Here is a 6,143-nt window from a genome sequence, read left to right as displayed (position 1 = left end):
TAGCAAAATAGAAATGAATATGAGTGTTCTAAGTAAATTATTAGGCCAGTAGAATTTAGTTGGCTGATCACTGTCATAGATTGTTAGTAAAATTAAAGCCTCCAATCTGTTTCTGGATCTGTATGAAATAATTGATTAATACAGATAGAAGTAAAATTTTACAGGTGACAATTTCCTTTAGGGAAATTCTTTTTCAGTTGTAGGAAATAAATTAGAGCTGTAAAGGTTCTTAGTTATATTCTGAGGGATGGAAAAAATTTTTGAGGAGGATAATTACATACCCACATCGTATTTGCTAATCATGACAACAGTAATATTACACTGTCATAGAGATTTTGAGAAACATCATACCTGATGATGCAAAGGTATGTGGGGATTAATGAGTAGTCTCCAGCAAGTGTGCCTCACTCACCAGGCAGTGATTTCCTATGGGAAATCATATGGGAGACAGTTGAGCAGAACATTCAGAAGATGTGTGTTTACTGAACACTAGAGAGTTCAAAATGGAGAAGAATGTAAGTAATCATAGGAAACCGAAGTTGTGCCTTGGTATCTTTAATCAGTAGAGAAATTATTTTGCATAAAGAGGGGAAAGTCACCAGATCTTATATCTTCTTCCCAACCATGTCTTCACTGGTCATAATAAAATAAACTTGATGGCAGATCAGAGAATTCACTCTTGCAGAATGAATGAGTCAACCATGAAAAAAGTCTTTACCCATAAATCATATACCATAATTTTATGGTGAAGAAAAACTTACATACTGAATGAAAATGGTGTTAACTACAAATGAGACTTCTTATAACCAGCCTCTAAGTAAGCTCCAGTGGTCACAGTTCTTGGAATTCATTGTCCATGTTCCCTGCTTTGTTGTTCTGAGGCTGTTCTGTGTGGTTGCAAGTGTCTTCTGTGAACATAGAGCACCTGTTGACTGGAGATTAAGCTAGAACTGGATAAACATGTTTTGTTTTCTCAATCAAAATCCAAGGACCAAAACAGTAAAATGATATCTCTTTAGAATTTAAGGTCCAACAGGAAAAAAAAAAAATGGTACTTCACATACAACACTTTGCAGGCCAGTGAGATGCCTCTGCCAGTGAAGGAGCTGGCTGCCAGTCTAGTAGCTTGAGTTGGATCCTAGAATGCATTTGGTGGAGGGGAACACCACCTGCTACAGGTATCATCTGGCCTCCAGCACATGCCATCAAGCACACACCCGCATACATGCAATTCATAGGCCTTGTGGATTAAGCAGGTTTTCTGTATCGATGTATTTTTGAGAGTTTGAAGAACATACAAGAAAAAAAAAAAAAAAACAAGTTACTCTGGTGGAAAAGAAAATGCCAAGTAGTCTGAGCCACATTAAGTTGAAATTATTTACATGCATCCATATGGCTTTGCAGGTGAATTTTACTAACTCTTTAAAGAAGGAATAAAGTCTTTACTAGATTGATAAGGCCAGCATAAAGTTCCTGGCAAAATTCAGCAAGAATATAGTAGAAGGCAAACATTATGAATATAGATGCAAATATTTTAAACATTTGTATTTAATGAAATTTCTAATTAAGCTGACAATTTTGAAACTACAATGCAGAATAAAGGAAAATTATGTGATTATGTCAATAGATGTAAAAAGTATTTTATTTTATATAATTACACTATCAGTTGATGTTGCCATACTGTTTTCACACAGTCAAATATAAGGTGAAAAGTGTAACTGGCTATGGTTCAGTCATACAAGGTTCAGTTCAGCAGCATAATGCAGTTGTAAATTACTATGACCTAATGAACAGATCTTTTGAAGTGTGCTACATCTTTGTCCTCTACTACATACAGACAAGCACAGTATAGTATCTGGTAGGCTTTTTTTAGCCTTTGAGGCCAAAACATTGTACACAGGGCCTCTGTGCTTTGGCATTGTTGGCATTTGGAACAGATGGTTATTTGTATAGAGAGCTAGCTGTCGTGCAATATAAGATCTTTAACAACATCCCTGCCCTTTGCCAGCATCGATATCGTTAGAACCTTAAGAGAAGGATTCAAAATGCCTCCAGACTTTTTCTAGTGTTCTTTACAGAACAAAAATGACCATGGTTTGGAGCTAGACCACATCTGCTTTTGAATGCTGCTATGACCAATACTCCCAAGTAAAGAGGTTGCCTGGTCCAAAGCAGTCCAGGAAAACATTTGAAAACTCAAGTTTGTGTGCATGAAACTCTTGAGCTATACCATGTAGCTAACCATATTGGAGAAAGAAGTAGCAGAGATGTAATGCTTTATGAAAATTCCCATAAAAACGTGTAATAAGATGTTGGAACTGGGCCACGTTATCTGAAAAAATTACTGGCATGTTTCTAGACACAAAGGAATGCCTAACAACCATGTATGTTGAACTCTCAATAAAACAAATGAGTTTTGAAGACCTAAGGCAAACATAGGCAAGCCTAGCAGCAACCCATTGTGAAATGAGGATAGTCCATCTGGGGTTGCACCTGAGCAGAACTAAGCAACACACATATATCACTTGTGTTGGGGGGGGGGGGGGGTTGGTGGTCTCACCTACCCTGGTTGTACCTTTTCCATCCCTCAACTTTTATCTATGGTTTTGTGAAAGGCCCTGTATGATCAGAGATTTTTTTTTTTTAAGTTTGATTTATAAACTAGTAGCAAGTCTTCTATATCTTAATCCAGAGTCACACTGCCTCTGGTTGAATAATACGTTCAATAGGCATTTCTTTGCCATACTCAAGCCAGGGCCCAGTTATTAGACAAGTAGCTTAGAGGCCTCCAGAAGTGAACAAAGAGCTAATCCTAAACTGTCTTGTGTTTCCTTAAACACTGAGAAAAGCATTAACCTAATGCTCTATTTCCCCTTGCTCCTGTTTTTTGTCTCCTGGCCATCTTAATGTTCTTTTCCCCCTGTGGTATGTGTCTCCTATCCATAGGATCTGTCAGTACAATGGACTCGTGTCTTCCCGAGCTTCTGCCTTTCCTCTTGTAGTTGCTCCGGAATGATCATATAAAGAACAGAAAAACAACAAAAGCCCTCAGATGTGCTTTAAAACAGTGATAAGCTGCTTCTCAACGTGCCAGATTCTAGCTTTGGTATCACATCCTGCCTAGACTGGCCACTCCCCGTTTGATCTCAAGCCAACCTATGGGCTTGTGCCAGGATCTGCCCTACAACCCAACAGATCCCTTCTGTACTGCATCCAACCTCTCCACACAGCCAGATCTATTCCAGAGTTTAGCCCTGTGAGTCTTTCTGACCTCCCCGTGCACACCACCCCAACCTGCTCAGGTCCTATAGCCAGTGACCCTGCCCTGTCGAGCCTCCCCTGATTGCTCCACACTGTATCTCTAGGAATCTGCCATGACCTGATCCAGTCCTGATGAGACTTGGTAGGCTGGGGTCAGTTGATAGGGGAGAGCCCCTCCTTTTCTGTAGACTAGGTGTACAGAGGGGAGGAGAGAGGGAGGGTGGGAATGGGACACGACGAGGGAGGGGTCTATGCATATGATCAGATGTAAACTGAATACATTTAAAAAAGAAAAGAAAACTGCTTGTATGCTCAGACTCCTGGGAATTGTAGTGTCAATTCGGTCTAGGCCAGAACCGTGGCAATGACCAGAGAGCTCTTACAAATGCACCTGTATGTGCTTGTAGGCTTTGAGGAGAAGGCAGCAAAGAGGTGAGGAAGGCAAACAGATAGAAAATGCTTTCCTGCCACTCAAACAAAAATCTAGATAACCCCAGAGCAGCTGAACTCTTCCACCAGCTTTCCTAGGCATCGGAGGTACTGACTGCTGCAGCCAGGGCTGCTTTATGACAAGGTGAGAAAAGCCAAGAAACAGGCAGCAGAGAGGACCCGGAGACCAGATGAGAAAAGAAAAAAAGTGAAGCTTGACCTGGAGGCCTGGGAGTGGCAGGCCCAGGCCCAGGAGAGTGAGGAAGAGAAGAGCCAGAGCACCACAACACTATAGCAGGAGATTGCACACCTTCGAGAAGAGGGTTTCTGTCAGTTGGAGGAGCAGCAAAGGCTGGTCCAGGAGCAGATCTGCCAGGACCAAGAACAGGCTGAGAGGAAGAACAGAAAATATGAAAGCAAAAGAACCCCCAAACTAAAGCTAAAGTAAAAGTGCAAGAAGGAGGATGAGTCCCAAGGTGGCTACTCCAGAGATGTCCTCCCTGAGGCTCTTACAAAAGCATGGGAAGAGTCTCAACCTGCTGCTGTCCAGAAAGAAAGCGGGCAACGCCATAGTGGAGTTTGCAACTGTCAGGGCTGCAGAGCTGGCTGTCAGAAATGACGTGAACCTGGTGGACAACCCTCTGAAGATTTTTTGGTTGGAGGGACAGTCTCAGGGCATGGTGGACCCCAGCCAACCCGGACTGTCAAAGGGCTCAGTGCTGTCAGAAAGTGACTTTGAGAGTCTCTCATAATGTGCATGTGCCAGGAAGCTGACCTCCAGCAGCTGTTTGCCCAAATGCAGCAGGAAGATGAGTCAGCCCACGTAGCCCTGGCTCCAGCCTCCCCACTCCACACCCTTTTCTGAATCATAACCAATAAACTTAAAAAAAAAAATCAATGAGTTCAAGGCTCTTCTCCACTTTTTCTTCTAACAGGTTTAGTGTTTCTGGTTTTATGTCAAGGTCTTTGAGCCACTTGGACTTTAATTTTGTGCAGGGTGATAAATATGGGTCTATTTGCATTTCTCTACATCTAGACATCCAGTTAGACCATTTGTTAAAGATACTATCTTTTTTTCCATTGTTTGGTTTGGGCTTCTTTGTAAAAAAACAAGTGTCTGTAGGTGTCTGGATTTATTTCTGGGTCTTTTAATTAGATCCATTGATCCACCAGACTGTTTCTATGCCAGTACCATGCATGGAATACTACTCAGCTATTAAAAACAAGGGAGTCATGAAATTTACAGGCAAATGGATGCAACTAGCAAAGATCATCCTGAGTGAGGTAACCCAGAGCCAGAAAGACAGGCATGACATATATTCACTTATAAACTGATATTAGCTGTATAATACACGATAACCGTACTACAATCCACAGACCTAAAGAGGCTAAATAACAATGAGGACTCTAGGGAGGATGCTTAATTCTCATTCAGAAGGGCAAACAGAATAGACACCAGAAGTGGCGGAAGAGAGGGAACAGGATGGGAGCCTACCATAAATGTCCTCTGAAAGACTCTACCAATAGGGGATCAAAGCAATGAGACTCAGCCAACCTCTGGACAGAGTGCAGAGAGTCTTACGGGAGAGTGGAGGGATAGAAGGACCAGCGGGGACAGGAGCTCCACAAAGAGACCAACAAAGCCAACAAATCTGGGCCCCGGGGGTCCCTGCAGAGACAAATGCACCAACCAAGGGTTGCGTTTGTTGCATGCATGGAGAGGACCTAGAACCCCAGCTCAGATGTAGCCCATAGGCAGCTCAATCTCCATGTGGGTTCCCTAGTAAGAGGAGCAGAAATTGTCTCTGACAGGCAACAGGACTTTGTTGACTGCTCTTTGATCAATTCCCCCCTGGCGGAGTGGCCTTACCAGGCCACAGAGGAAGAGGATCTAGGAAGTCTGATGAGACTTGATAAGCTAGGGTCAGATGGTAGGGGAGGAGGGCTCCCTGTTTCTGTAGACCAAGAGAGAGAGGTAGGGGAGAGAGAGCAAGGATGAGACCAGGAAGAGGTGAGGGAGAGGGCTACAATTAGGATATAAAATGAATAATTTATAAAAATAAAAGAAAATCAGGAGGTCTGCCTAGTTGAAAGCATGGAGATGAACATATTGGAATGTGTATGAAGTATTATTTTTATTATTATTATTTAGTAATATCCATAGAAAGCATCAACACAAAGCAAATAGATAGGATGTATCATTTACTTGTCACTGTCTAACATATCAATCATCCAAGTAGCTGATGAATTTGTGAGCACAGTGGTTACTGAGGCAGAGCTGGGTTGGGTGTTGTCTGGTACTCCATTGCATACAAATGTTGAATTTGGGCCCCCAAGGTAGGGTTGCAGTCCAGATGAATGCATTCTCACATACACCAATCTATGTTGTGTAAACTTTGCTCCCCAGTTATCTCTGGTTGGTTAATTTAAAAAGCTGGACAAGGAAGAAGAGA

General features: G+C 42.2%; 1 pseudogene; it reads left to right on the top strand.

Annotated features, from left to right (window-relative positions):
* Nucleotides 1-503: 503 nt before the first annotated feature.
* Nucleotides 504-4,555, top strand: LOC129677908 (dnaJ homolog subfamily C member 17-like; annotated as a pseudogene).
* The last annotated feature ends 1,588 nt before the right edge of the window (nucleotides 4,556-6,143 follow it).

The sequence above is a fragment of the Psammomys obesus genome, unplaced genomic scaffold (assembly GCF_907164565.1).
Source record: "Psammomys obesus unplaced genomic scaffold, mPsaObe1.curated_primary_1811, whole genome shotgun sequence".
NCBI lineage: Eukaryota > Metazoa > Chordata > Mammalia > Rodentia > Muridae > Psammomys > Psammomys obesus.
The sequence above is the reverse complement of the archived record's forward strand: the minus strand, read 5'-3'. Positions and strand labels throughout refer to the sequence as shown.